The sequence below is a fragment of the Lissotriton helveticus genome, chromosome 2_2 (assembly GCF_964261635.1).
Source record: "Lissotriton helveticus chromosome 2_2, aLisHel1.1, whole genome shotgun sequence".
In the NCBI taxonomy this organism is placed as follows: domain Eukaryota; kingdom Metazoa; phylum Chordata; class Amphibia; order Caudata; family Salamandridae; genus Lissotriton; species Lissotriton helveticus.
In genome coordinates this window covers 243007605-243022860 of record NC_136060.1, presented here as the reverse complement: position 1 = coordinate 243022860, position 15256 = coordinate 243007605, and positions in this window count along the sequence as shown.

Genomic DNA, 15256 nt, shown 5'->3' with positions numbered 1-15256 from the left:
AAGACATTACGCAGCAGATGGATTGTTACCTTGATTATTATTTGATTCTGTGCATTGTTATAATCGGTGTTAGTTTATTGCTACATGTTTTCTTTTTCATTTCCTCACATATACATTCATCCAGTATGCATACGTGACCAGCAATGCAACTGAGTGCTTAGTATGTGGCCAAAAACCCCCTTATCAGAAAACAAAGGGAGTTCTGCCGAAATAGATTCTAAAAAAAAACAAAAAAAGATTCTTAGGAAAACATGCCCATTGGATAACATGGCAAATCGCACCTCCGCACAAGACATGCTTTTTCCTCCACTTCCACAGCTCAGATCCTTTTCAAATTGGCATCACAGTAGTCCAAGCGATGCCCTACATCCTCACCAAAAAGCAGCCGAATCCCTCCACTGGAACGGGTACGAATTTCCGCTCAAAAACACGCCCCCCCCGAAAACGCCAAACAACGCCAAAATCCCTCAACACCTTGTTAAGCAGCATGTTAAAACAAAACATCTTCAAAACGTTACCTCCAAGCACTTGTAAGAGATCCAGCTCTCTCCTGCCTAACGTAATGACAACATACTCTGCACAAACCATGACCACATGGCGCTATTCACAAGCCATATTTACAAGAAACTCAGCAAGTTATAATAATGACATGCTCTTCATAAACCATATTTTCAAGGAGCTATTTACAGGGAACTTCAGTCTCAGAAGGACTTTCTTCTTTCAAAACGTCACGCCATACCTATTTCATTTGCGGTCAGACAGCTTATTTACATCTGCCTTTAGACTAGGGTGGAACTTGTTATATAGCAGACAGAAACAGCGTGGGAGCAATATACAGATTTCAACAAAGGTTTCTTTTTCTTTGTTGGCCCCGTCCAAAATAGTAAACTGCTACGCAAATTAACAAGAACCCTTGAAGCAGTAGTGAATGTGACTGCATCTGCCCTGGCGACTTGATCCAGGAGCAGTTTGCCATGATACTATCACTGTCTGCAGTGTGGCCTGGCGAAATGATTCTGTATGATCAGCTATACGGTCTCATGAATATAGATGTATCCTGAAGGGTTATGTAGTTGACAAGGAGGGAATGAGGAAAATGATATTTTGCCTGACCAAAAAAAATGTCCACTACATACACCCTATGTTACATTCATGTGCATGGCACCCATGCATATTTCTCGTAGTGGCCTGAATCACTAGGCCTCTGCAAACATGTCCTGCAAGTCAAGTCATTAAAGTCTCCCAAACGTTAAGCTAAAATAAAGGCCCATGTATTTTGCATTCTGCATTGTGCATTTTAAATAAATATCGTACTGAGCCCTTTATTTTATTGTGGTTGAACCACTTTCTGAACTTCTGCCAAGACAGTGTTATGAATAACAGTTATCTGTTTTGCTGTACAGAGTGGCATCCCTGCCCGGTGAGGAAATGTAAACAGAACCCGTTCGCGACAGATAAGGCCTAGCTCTCTGTCTCAGCCCCCATGCAATGAACGGAGAAATATATGCTTTTCTGATTCTTAGTGGTGAACAACCTTTTGCTTCAGACAATACATCCCCTATCATATCAGATTGTACAAGATGTGCTTTTCGCCCTGACACAAGAGATGTCTCTGCTAGGCCGAAAGTCAGCTCTCTTCCCAGTTACACGTCAGTTGCACGCCATGCTCAAAGTTGCACAATTAGGGCAGAGTTCCAGCTGGTCATGCAAACTCCTCCCCTAAGTACCCACCCACCTATGACATCTACCTATCATCTACCTATGACTCATCAAGTGTACGCCCACATGCTCTTATCTCTTTCTTTCTTGCTCGGCCTGGAGCGCTCCTCCCTATGTACAAGGAGAAAATTGTATATATGCTGTTCATTGTTATTGAATGTTAGATTACTCTTCCTGAACCTCAGTGGTGATGGAACATATTCTCCCTTTGACTCGAGTTATTGGAATAAAGCCCATTTTAACTTGGACACCACGGATCCTGTCTCTCATTTGATGCATGATATTTGGTTAATGCCTAGAAATTCTGCCAGGGTAATATTTTATTTACCACAGACACACACACTCCCTCATGGCTGGTATACACCCACAGCACACCCATTCAGCGCATCCGTCACTACAACGTGACCCTATGTATAAAAAAGACGGAGTGCACGTGTTGTATGCCATTTTAGAGTTGTTCCCAAAGTACCGAACAAGGGAGCCCACTACTACATGCGTGGCCTCTTTGGTCACTGAGTTAGTGGTGCCCGAAGCTCTGAGCGGGTGAAGAACCTGCAATGATGATGATGGGAGCAGGAGTATTTCGTAAGCCATAGAGATATCAAGACTCGGCACCATATATGAGACTTCTTTGTTGGAGATCGGGACTACATCATGCAGAAGGTGTCTTTTCCATGAAAAGGTGAGCAGTGAGGCTTGAGTAAGCATCGGAAGGAGTCATGGTTGTAGCAGACTACATACAAAAACGCGACTTACCGTTTTAAACGAACGCACTCCTATATAGTGTATTAATTTACATGTATACATTTTTTTCCCAATAGCAGGAACGTTTTTATAATCGCTGAAATGTCCGGAATATTACCAATACAAATAGTTCGTAGAAATGTGAGAAGGAACGTGTATAAAAGTGCGATGTTATCTAACTCCAAATTAATATGGTAATAATTACCAAACATAACATCTTTCTTTTATTATCTTTTAGATGTAGCGCTTCAGGGTGTATTATTTCCGGAACGTTGTAAGAAACTCCGGTGACAGAAAGGTGAGCTGCGAGGATTGTTTTCTGTCACTGTCTTTTTTCTTCTCTCGTTTCATAAAAAAATTACACACAATGTTAACTACCTTTTTATCTTATAGGTTGTGTTTTACAAATTGATGTAACCCCCGCAAAAAGAAACCTACAAAACTCTACGTTCAATGTATTCTGCGATGATGGGTGGCCATTGCAAAAATGACTGAGAAGCCTGCTTCCACACCCTCTTTGAATGACGGCAACGGCACAAGGTGATCAAAGAAGCTTGTTTCCGAAAGAACAACAAGTTATCTGTGAAAGGAGAGAGTGCGTACCTCTGAACAGTGACAACGGATAGGTTTCAACAGTCTGAGGAACATATCTATAAGCTTATTGCGCCACTTTAGTGACACTTTTAACATGTGAAAACTGCCGCAAGAAGCTTGTAATTGGGGTGCAATAGTGTAGATACACAAATTTCGTTGCACGCACTGCATCGCATTTTGTGATGCAGTGTACTCAACGAAATTCGTTTTATTTGTTTACTTACCTGTAAAACTCCGTAATCCAAACATTACTACCCCCCAACCTGCCCCTCCCGCTCCCCACGTCACCGCCCTGCATTTACTCCCACTGCCGGCCGCGGCTGCCTTTGAGGCAATGTCCTCTTTGTATTTGTGCTGCAAAATTCAGCAGAAATGCAAAGAGGAAATAATGAGGAATGATATATGTTATCCTCTTTATGCCAGCCTCAGGTAGGTGCATCATTTTTGGGCAATCCCATGTTTACAAGTCTTTGTATAATGTGAGTTTGCATGAAAATACATGGATGGTTGGACAGGAATGGCCTTGCATCTCCCAGGTAATGCCTTCCGGGCTCATAGTAATACAAGGCAGTGCTATGCACTGTGTATAATTACTTTGTTTTTACCGAGCCACACAAATAGGAATTTGCGTGGCTTTATGAATCCCAAAAAGTGACGCAACATAGATGCAGAATCAAAGTAAATCTGGGCCGTAGTGCAGGTACTGAGTGATGCAAAGCAGCACAATTTGTATCACTCAGAAACCTTTGGATACAAAAAATATTTTTACCTCACATTTTGGTGCAAGTACAGCACAAAGGTCTCTGTGTTATGATGTGCCAACCCCCGGCAAATAGTGGCGTAACTAGACCTTTTGTCGCCCATGGTGGTCCCTGCATTTGCCGCATGGTGGCAGGCTCAGATAAGAGCAGGGGGTGCTGGCGATTCCTCCTTTTGCCACCCCGTGATGGCCATATGGATGAGGGGGAGAAGGCGGCCACCCCGAAAACTCGAGAAGCCAGGGGCAGACTGCCCCCACCCCCTTGGAACACCACTGCCTGCAAAGAGTATGGAACTGGGTGGGAAGAGCAGAAACACTAACAGGTTTCCATGCAAGTGTGAAAAAAAGAGTCAAGGGGAATGTCACGTATCAATCCTACATGTAGATATGTACATACATATAGATATAGATATAGATATAGATATAGATATTTATATTACCTACTGGCAGTCGCCAATAGGTAGGTACAGTTAGCTCCAAGTTTCCATAGGAAGTGCATATAGATATGTACATAGATATAGATATAGATATAGATATAGATTTAGATATATATATATATACATATTACCTACTGACGGTCGCCAATAGGTAGGTATAGTTAGCTCCAAGTTTTCATAGGAAGTGCATTTTTTGTTTTGCTCATAACTTTGGCGTCGTTTGATGAATCTTCATGAAATTTTCCAAACTAATTTTTTGTTCGTATCAGCTCCTATGTTAAAAATCTGGGGTGATTCGTCAGGGGGGGGCGAGAAAAAGGTGGGTCCCAAAACGTGTTTTCTCCATGCAATTTCTGTAGAAACTTTAGACAAGTCTATAGGTCGAACGGGTGAATGGAATTACCCCAAAATTGGCAAGGAGAAGGGTCTTGGTCTAGACAGCATACTTTTACTTATTTGGTGTAAATCTGTCAGTAGTTTTTGAGAAATATCGAAATTTACATATATCGATATTTGGGAATTCTGCCATCTGATTGGCTGAGGCGTTACGAGCACGAGCTTGCTGCTTATTGGTTGCGAGCACTGCGAGTAGTTGCAACTAGGAAGTGTTGGCTGCCATTTTGTGATTCTGTTGAAGCAAGTCAGGGGAAAAAAGTGCGAAAAAAGTAGGAAAGAGGAGTGTAGGAGCACTGTAACCTATGTGGGGTGTTTAGGGTGTGCTATACAGGGGGTGCGAAACAAACTACTCATACCCACTGGTCTGAAAGTGCTGGGGTATGGAAATTAAGTGAGATATAGCCTAGAGTCTGAGGCTGCTAAGGTGAGCTGCTGCGGGACTCGGGGATTAAAGCGTGAGCCCAAACTGTGTGTCTTATGTTGTGAAGTCATGTGCCCTGGCTGCTGCAGCACACCTGTGGAAGTAGTGTCAGCATGTGTTTATACCTACTAGGACAAACTACTGACCCCTACTGGTCTGGAAGTCCTGGGGTACGGAAAATATGTGAGGTATTGTCTAGAGCCTCATGGTGCTAAGCTGAGCTGCTGCCGAACTCGGGATGAAAGCGTGAGTCCAAACTGTGTGCCATATGCTGTGAAGTCATGTGCTCCGGCCACTGTGCCACATCTGTCCAAGTAGTGTCAGCAGGTAGTTATACCTACTTTGAGGAACTTTTTTTCTGATAATTGTAACTTGTGTATGGTGCTTAGGGGGTGTTGTACAGGGAGTGCGAAGGTAAATGTGCACGTCTTAAATCAATTTGGTATTTGTAAAGTGCAAACTATACAGTCCTACGGGTGTGATGGCGCTGGGGGCGTAAGCTGAGCTGCTGCTGGACTCGAGGATAAAGCCGCTGAACTACTGACCCCTACCGGTCTTAAAGTGCGGGGTACAGAAATTAAGTGAGGTATTGTCTAGAGTGTCATGCTGCTAAATTGAGCTGCTGCTGGACTCGGGGATGAAACTGTGAGCCCAAACAGTGTGTCCTATAGTGTGAAGTCATCTGCTCTGGGCGCTGTGCCACACCTATCCAAGTAGTGTAAGCAATATTTTATACATAGTAGGAGGACGTTTTGTTTGGAACAAGGTAGCTTGTATATGGTGCTTACGTGGTGTTATACAGGGAGTGCCAAAGTAAATCAATACGGTATTTGTTAAGCACAAATTACTCACCCCTATGGGTCTGAAGACCCTGGAGGCTGGCGTGGAAATTACGTGAGCTATTAAGTGAGCTATTGCCCAGCGTCACATGGTGCTGAGCTGTACTGCTGCCGGAGCAGGGGATTAAACCGTGAGCCCTGTGCTCTGAACTCATGTTTTCTGGCCGCTGCGGCACACCTGTCCAAGTAGTGTCAGCATGTGTGCATATGTACTAGGATGAACTTTTGTTTTAAACAGTGTGACATCTGTAGGGCTATTGGGGGGTGCTACAGAGGGAGTGTGAAGTTCAATTCTGCTGTTTCTAATCAATCCGGTATTTGTAAAGTACAAATTACTCACTTGTACGGATCTGCCGGCGCTGGGGGCCGGCGTGGAAATAAAGTGAGCTATTGCACAGAGTCACCTGGTGCTATCCTGAGCTGTTGCTAGAGCCGGTGAGCAAAGTGAGAGCTCTGTGCTCTAAAGTCAGATGGTCTGGCCGCTGCGCCATAGCTGCGTGGAGAATACATTTTGGCGAGGGTTCAGGAGTTGCCGTTACCTGGCCCTAAAATAGCGGGCCTAAGTTGTCAGTTATAGGGTGGATCTAAAAAGAGCCCTTGTGTTCATTAGTTGGAGCTACATATAGTACGTGTGTTGATAGAATATGTTGCACTTCTGACTTCTATGTGTCCTTGATTATTAAAAAAAGTGTTTATATGAAATTAAAAAAAACAATAGAGAAAAGCTTTGTGTGTGGAGGAACAGAATTACAGACACAACAGAACCAGGAAGAGGAACAAGCCGGGAGTGGGGGACGGGGGAGATGGGCACAGTGGCACACATGCATAATTAAGTACAGCACTACTACAGACAAACCATGGACAAAATGAAACACACCAACAAGGAGCACAAGTAACAGAACTCGCCAACATCACACCACTGAACAAGCATAGAAGTGTGAACCACACTGCCTTAAAGGGCGATGGGTGAAGAAAACCTCACATGAAGGGACATCTCACACACAATGCAGCACACACACATAGGAAGCAGAGTATACCAACATCCAACAGAATGTTATCCAAACACAAACATTCGCACAATTGAATACAGGACACAAATGCTCGCAGGATAGCTCAGACAAAGAACCTTTCATCCCTACAGTAACTTATCTAGCTGCATTCATACAGGATGTGTCCAAAGGCCGGTCGTGGGTGTTGTGGGATGTCTGCGACCCTGGCATCATGGATGAGATGGTCAGCACGTGGCACATCGGCGGGTTTACTGTGTGTTACATTGCCAAACAGCTGCTCCTCCCTCTCACGAGCCCCCACACTTTTGTACGGTGCGTTGTTGTATCCCGTGCACTCGTACGGCAACCCATTGAAATGCCTATTCGTGCATGTCCTACGGCATTATAACTACACCATGACAGTGCCGTTTGGAGGTGGTAGATGCCACTTTACAACATCCACTGCTGTGGCCCTTGTGGCAGGCCACACCAGAATACAGACACACTTACCGCACTTCCTGCACACGGAAATACTGAGACACCCCATTCCCTTGCCGGATAGGCACAGGCTTGCCCTGACCTGTGTACGCCGGACCAGCACATGCCGGTTGTGCATGCAGGAGGATGCATGCGTAGCTGCAAGTCCAGGGCCACTGCCAACGCTGAGGTGACATGGTAACATCTGCTGAACACAACACACTGTGATGTTGCGGGGCCCGTGCCTATCACGCTAACACAAAGACCACACGGACACACTTGCTCAGATGTGAGTTTGGGGGGCATTGGTGGTCCTGGGGTTGCTACAATGAGTATTGTGGCCCTCATGGGTATCCCTGTATAATGCTCATTGACCCTATGGCACCTGTGTGAGTTTCGGTGTGGCTCTTGGCTGATTTCCCTTTAATGCTGCAGGTAGTCGTCCTGCTCAACACCAGGAGAAAGCAGGTGTAAAATCCCTGCGGCTAATTTGCCAGAATTTGTTTCGCATCACAGTTGTTGTGAAAGTTATGATGTGATTTTTTCGTGTACAGAACAGTAAACGAACTGGGGAGTGCATCCCGTCAAGATCCAGTACCTGACCCACTTTTCTCAATCAATATAAATACAATAAGATTTCTTTATTGATTTTGTGTGTACACGGTAAGTGCACCCAGTACCACAGTGCAATTAAGGTGCACCTCGTGTCTTTTTGCACTAGCACGCCTACTCTGCATTTTATTATCAGCACTTTAATGCAACTAAAGTTGAGATAAATCTAACACACTATTCAGAAGTTGGTGCAAACTCCAGACATCACCAGTATTCCCGTGATAACTGCACCATTGTGGACACCACCAAATAACAGTAATAAGAAAGAGTCACACCGCACTTAAAAAAACAACCCAAAACTTTATTCATTTTTTTTTCATAAACATATATATAAACAATAAACTAATACAATAAATTTAACAAAAAGAATACATAACAACAAGGCGGAACACTCCTGTGGAGTTCATGGATGTCGACGACAGAGCCTGGAAAATAAGGTATAAAACAAGGATGTGTGTAATGCGCATATCAAAGGAGTGAGTCACAGAGAAACAGAGAAGGAAAAATAAGCCAGAGAAAAAGAGAGGGGAGGAAAGAAAGGGAGTGAGAAAGGTAGAAGGGAGAGGGAGATAGAAGGAAAGGAAGAAAGGGAGTGAGTGAGAGAGTGAAGAGAGGGAAGTGAGAGAGAGACACTGCCGCTCCTGCGCATCCATGACCAAATAATTACCTGCTGTCACCTGAGTGTCTACCAGTGGGCACTCCACATGCCCGTCAAAACTGCGCGGATCACACAGATGTCGCAGAGTCCTGAGTCATCAATCCAGAAAGTGCGCTTTCTCGCATCAAGTGAAAATATTAAAAAAAAGGTCTCAGGCAATTTAATATAGTGGGGCTGTGTCTGTGCAAGATAACTCTTTCATGCTCCCTCTGCCCAACATCACCACTTCGCAGCTATGCCATTAGAAGCCCGTCTTCCAGCTCGCAGCTCTCTACCTTTGCGAGCTAGTACGCTAGTGTGCCTGTATCTCTGCTAGCTACGACACTGCTGTTCCTTTGGGAGCGCACGGCTTGTAGTTCTCCCTCTGCGAGTTGAGCTCAGGGGCCGCAGCTGTCCCTCTTTGAGCCTGGGTGCGAACTGTTTATAACACACACTTCATAAGTATTGAAAAATCATTTTGTGATTCAGTCCGTCAGCTGGCCTCTGTCCGAGGCATTTGTGGAAACATATCAGAGTTCTTTCTGTGAGCGATACCTCTTTGATGCTGTCTCTAGCCACATCAGCAGGTCATGCACCCTCTTCCCACATTACCAACATCCCCCCAACAACCTTCTTGGGCCCGGAAGTGTCCCTGTGTGGTTGGAGAAAGAAGAATCATAGTCATGTATAGATTTACATATAAAATTTGTTTAAAGAAAACAACAACAAATAAAACTGAAGGGAGTCTGGTGCTGTGGTCACTGACACAAAGTTGGGGTCACTGCCATTCAGGACTTAGGACACAGTTACACATGTAGGATCGGCTTCTGTTGTACAGTGTTAGTGGCATCAAGTGTCGTCGGTCTTGCATATAGAAAGATGCCTCACTGATCGAAGGGAGTCTGGTGCTGTGGTCGCTGCCACAGACTTGGGTCACTGCCATTCAGGACTCAGGATACAGTTACACATGCGAGATCAGCTTGTGTTGAATAGAGCTAGTGGCAGCACGTGTCCAAAATTTGTATTGCGAGCTCTCCTTCCCACAGTGTAGACTCATGTTGACTGTTTGTTTGCACTTGAAGGTGAATTTGGTTATTGTACTAAAGCTATAACTGATATCAAACAAGTTCTTAAAGCAAGGATACTAAAATGATATTATATTGGTTTTATAGGTTTTGTAGTTGCTTTCATACTGGACTCTGTAATTAAAGAATCAAAACTTAATTTTAATTGTGAGCCCTGATGACCGCAGTGTAGGCCAGAGGTAGCGGTCAGCAAGGGCCCATAGCCACGTGGCGTTGAGTTGAAGCATTGAGACTGTATGAGCCTATGATGATGCTTGGTGCAGACGGGGCGCCCTGGATCAATGTTTCTTGCCTACTGGACTACGTCATCTTCAATCTGGAGTCTATCTGAATTATGAGCCCTGCTGACCGGAGTGTAGGCCAGAGGTAGCGGTGAGGAAGGGCATTGAAACAATCTTCATAGCAGTCCCAATCTCCAAGTAATTCCATTTCAGTCTGCCAAGGAAGAGCTAAATAGAAAAATTCTCTTTTATCTGGAGTATCGGAACCTAGTTTCTTGTGATTAATCGAACTTCCTTTGGCATGTTTTACCAAACATCCTTCAGATATAATTACAGCGTATTTTCCTCCATTTATAATTTCCCTAAAAAAATGTTGAAAGTATAATGTTGCAGTATTTCATATAGACATATATTTTGCAGGTATAGAGTTCTATTTGGATAGTACGTATCCAACATATTTGTTTTCAGAATATCTGTACTTTCTGGTTCATTCAGTGGCAAGTATTCAATTTTGTGTGCAGATTTCAACACTCGATTTCGTGCTGCAGGAAGACCAAGACTTATCGAGATGATCCCTCTTGACTTTGAATATAAACTTGCAGATTTCTATCGACGCAAACATTCGTAGCATCTAATTTCTCGATGTGAAAGCATCTTTAAGCTGAAGCTGTACAATATTTTGCTAAGTGTCTTCTCCTGTGAAATTTTTTTCCACATTTCTTTCAATTCTATCTTCTCAGACTTGGCAATATATCACGTGACATAGCGAGAAACAGCAATTCAGTTATGTGCAACATATTGTATGGCCATATTTGCATTCCACATCTTCTAAATCACCGCATTGTAATCATTAATGTACTTTGAGTGTTCTGTTCTTTTTATATTATAAGTATTTTTGGGTGATTTTCGAGTGATAGTACGCCTCACTGCTGACATAAAACTCTTCAGTCTTCCTTGCGATGACTTATAGTGCAGTGGTTAGTAGTACTTTGGCGCTCAGCGTGTACGCACTCTGCGATGATGCGTGGTTCAGGGGTGCCGCACTCGGACCAATGTCTTTCGTCTATTGAATTCTGCCTGGCTTCTGTTGAACAGAGTTAGTGGCACCAGAAGCATTAGACTGTAACAGCCTGTGATGATGCTTGCTGAGGACGGGACGCGCTGGGAGCAATGTGTCTTGCCTACTGGACTGCGTCATGTTTAATCAGGACTCTATCTGAATTTTGAGGCCTGCTGACCATTGTGTAGGCCAGAGGTAGGGGTGAGGAAGGGCCTACAGCCATGTGCATACGTTGGTGGCCCCACCGGCCTCTGTAGTGCAGGCTCAGTGGCACCACGTGTCGCCGGCCTTCCATATGCAAATACTCCTCATGATCGAAGGGAGTCTGGTGCTGTGGTCGCTGCCACTGACTTGGGGTGACTGCTATTCAGGACTCAGGACACAGTTACGCATGTGGGATTGGCTTGTGTTAAAGAGGGTTAGTGGTACCACGTGTCACCGCCGTTGCATATGGAAATATGCCTCACTTATCAGAGGGAGACTGGTGCTGTGGTGGCTGCCACGGACTTGGGGTCACTGACTTTCAGGCCTCAGGACACAGTTACACATGTGGGATCGGCTTACGTTGGAAACTGTTAGTGGCACCATGTGTCGCCGGCTTTCTACAATGTAGGACAGAGGTAGCGGTGAGCAAGGGCCCACAGCCAAGTGCTTACGTTGGTGGCCCCACTGGCCTGCGTAGTGCAGGTTCAGTGGGACCACGTGTTGCCGGACTACCATATGTAAATATCACTCACTGATTGAAGGGAGTCTGGTGCTATGGTCGCTGCCACGAAGTTGGGGTCGCTGCCATTCAGGACTCAGGACACAGTTACACATGTGAGCATGTCGACTTGTGTTGAACAGGGTTAGTTGGCACCACGTGTCACTGGTCTTCCACAGTGTAGGCCAGAGGCAGTGGTTAGCAAACGTCCACACCCCGTGGCGTTGACTTGAGCTGCACAGATTGGGAGCATTTGGTTTTCTTAACCTATTATAGTCTCTTACACAATTTACGTTGCTACTAATCTTGAATTGTGAACTGTGCTTACCCCATTGTAGGGCAGAGGCAGTGGTCAGGATGGGCGCACAACCACGTGGCATTGAGTTGAGCTGCCCAGTTAGTGGCCCCTGGAGCACTCAACGTGTGTGCACACTGCGATGATGCGTGGTCCCGGCTGGCCGCACTGGGAGCAATGTCTTTTGTCTAATGAATTCTGCCTTGATAAGGCCATGTGGCGAGGACTTATGGTGCAGTGAGTTAGTGGCACCTGAAGCACACAGCGTGCGCGCAGCCTGCGATCATGTGTGGTCTGTGCGGGCCGCAATGAGAGCAACGTGTCTTGCGTACTGGAGTGCGTCATCTGCAATTGCCACTGCATCTGAATTGTGAGCCCTGCTGTCCGCAGTGTAGATCAAAGGCAGTAGTCGGTACAGACATAAGTCTGCGGTGCTGTGCCGCTGGGTTCGCAGTGGGCCTGTGTTGAGGAGGCCTATGATGATAGAGGCAGCCACGTGCCAGGGTGAGGGCTGCCGCTCTGGCAGACTCAATGGTCTTCCCACAATTTATTCATACTCCTATGCTGGAGTGGCATACGTTGGACCAGCCCACGCTGCTGCCGCTTCCAGAGGGGACAACACAGCTACATAACGGACATCTTCCCCACTGCCTGAGGTAACATGATTGCATCCACTGTGCACTACACTACAAGTATCAATAGTATATTTTGACATGGAAAGGTTTGTGCTTTGCATAGTGAGGTCTGTGCAGCACATCAACATTGTGTGCATTATTATTGATGAGTGACTTGCCTCCTTCATACATAGGTAGTTGCCACATCTCCCAACATTCAGCTATTGTGCGGCTGAGGGGCCATGGTGTTTTGGGAAGGTCCATTGCCCTGTTGTGAGCTGCCTCGGTGGTTGTGGGGCTGTTGGTCTGGGGGGAGGTTCTGGTGTTGGTGGCGCTGGGTGTTGTGGCCTTGTTGGGTGTTGGAGCTGCATGATCAGTAGCTCTATCACGTGTTGGTCTTTAGATGTGGCTGTGAGTTGGGTCCAATTCACAATAGATAGTCGACCTCCTTACACCAGTTAAAGGTTAATGTTAATTTGTTACTGGTAACTTGGCTTATCGCCTGCTTTTTGGATCACATTGTAGATTTGGCTGGTCGTTGAAAACAAGGGAAAGTGGTGTTTTCATGTTTTTTGTGCACAGGAATGCCTACTTTGCATATCATAAGCGTTAGTTCTAGCTATTGTTTGTGGCGATTCTTTTGGCGAAAGGTATCGATGGAAAAGTGGTGAGATTTGCAGTTTTGACCAGGTTGGGAATGGGATGATCATTTAAATACAGAGAAACAAAATAGGTTGAATGAACATTATAGTTAGAAAGTAGCATTTAAAAAACCTTTGAAATTCACTGAAAAAACATAGGTTTCAGGCACGTTATGGTTAGAAATTAACATTTAAAAAACCTTAGAAATTCACTGAAAAACCATAGGTTTTAGGGATGTTATAGTTAGTTGGACATTTCACTGATAGAAAATGAATTATCCAGTCACATCCCCCACCCACCCACAGAGACACTCAGGCACTCATACAGATACTCAAACAAGCAATCATTAGCCCATATAGATCCTCATCTAGCTGCTAACCAAACCATGCTACACACCAACTGACAACCTTAACTGTGTGAATGTCTGTATCAGTCGCTAACACATGCATTAAGTAAGACACAGTTAATCACTCAATTATACAGTCAGGCACACAACTACTTAATCATCCATCCTGACTCTTATACACCCTTTCATTCTTCAATATACCTTGGCATATATATATAAAATATATTTTCATTTTATAGAAACACATAGTCACTGGATGATGTCATCAGTGATGTGATTTGAGATGTCATCAGTGATGTAATCAGTGATGTCACTAACAATGTGATGAATGATGTAATATGTGACCTCATCAGCAGTGCATTGCGGGGGCTCAACTAACTATAACTGGAGAATTTCTATGGTTTTCTATAAGTTAAATGTCCAATTAACTATAACGTCCCTGAAACCTTTGTTTTTTTCAGTGAATATATATATATATATATATATATATATATATATATATATATATTACCTACTGGCGGTCGCCAGTAGGTATATATAGTTAGGATTTTTTCTCTATGGGTTTTTTGAAAATTCTATGTCTAATAACTTTGGCGTTTGTGGACGGAATCGGCTGAAATTTTCAGGAAAATGGCACATTTTGTTTCTGAGCAGCCCTTGAAAATTTGGGGGGGGTTCGTCCAGTGGGGGCCGAGAAAAAAGGGGGGTCCCAAAACGTGTTTTTAACATTGAGTTTTCCATAGGGCGGTTGGCCTCACTTTTAGCCCGAACGGCTGAATGGATTTGCACGAAACTTGGCAAAATTGTAGGGACTGGTAGCCCGATGTGCCTTTTGTAGGTCTCAATATATGTGCTGCAGTGGATTTTGAGAAATTAACGTTTAAAAAAAGATATATATCTGTAACAGCGGACCGGGCAGCGCTCCAGTACGCGTACTTTTCGCGCAACGGAGCTTTGTGAAGCGAAGCTGATTGGTTCTCCGGCGTCTGTCAACATTCCAAACAGTCCGTAGCGGCCGCCATCTTGTCTCTCGGTAGGATCGAGAGACAAGAGGAGGCCAAAGCGAAGGGGCAAATGACCATAAGGGGGCATAGTACATTGTCGCTCACCCCCTAGGTTTGATGTGGAGGTTTTAAAAGGGCCCCGCGGGGCAAAAAAAAATAAAAATAATAATAATCGAACAGCTGAATGGATTTGCACGAAACTTGGCAAAATTGTAGGGACTGGTAGCCCGATGTGCCTTTGCTAGATCTCAATATATGTGCTCCAGTGGATTTTGAGAAATTAACGTTCAAAAAAAGATATATATCTGTAACAGCGCACCGCGTACTTTTCGCGTTACGGAGCTTTGCGAAGCGAAGCTGATTGGCTCTCCGGTGTCTGTAAACATTCCAAACAGTCAGTAGCGGCCGCCATCTTGTCTCTCGGTAGGATCGAACAGCTGAATGGATTTGCACGAAACTTGGCAAAATTGTAGGGACTGGTAGCCCGATGTGCCTTTGCTAGGTCTCAATATATGTGCTTCAGTGCATTTTGAGAAATTAACGTTCAGAAACAAGATAAAATTATATGTGTATTACCTAGCTGTTGCTAACACCAGTTAGCGACGGCTAGTAGAAGATAGCGACCATCTTGGGCCCCACTTTGCATGTGAGTGATATTTAT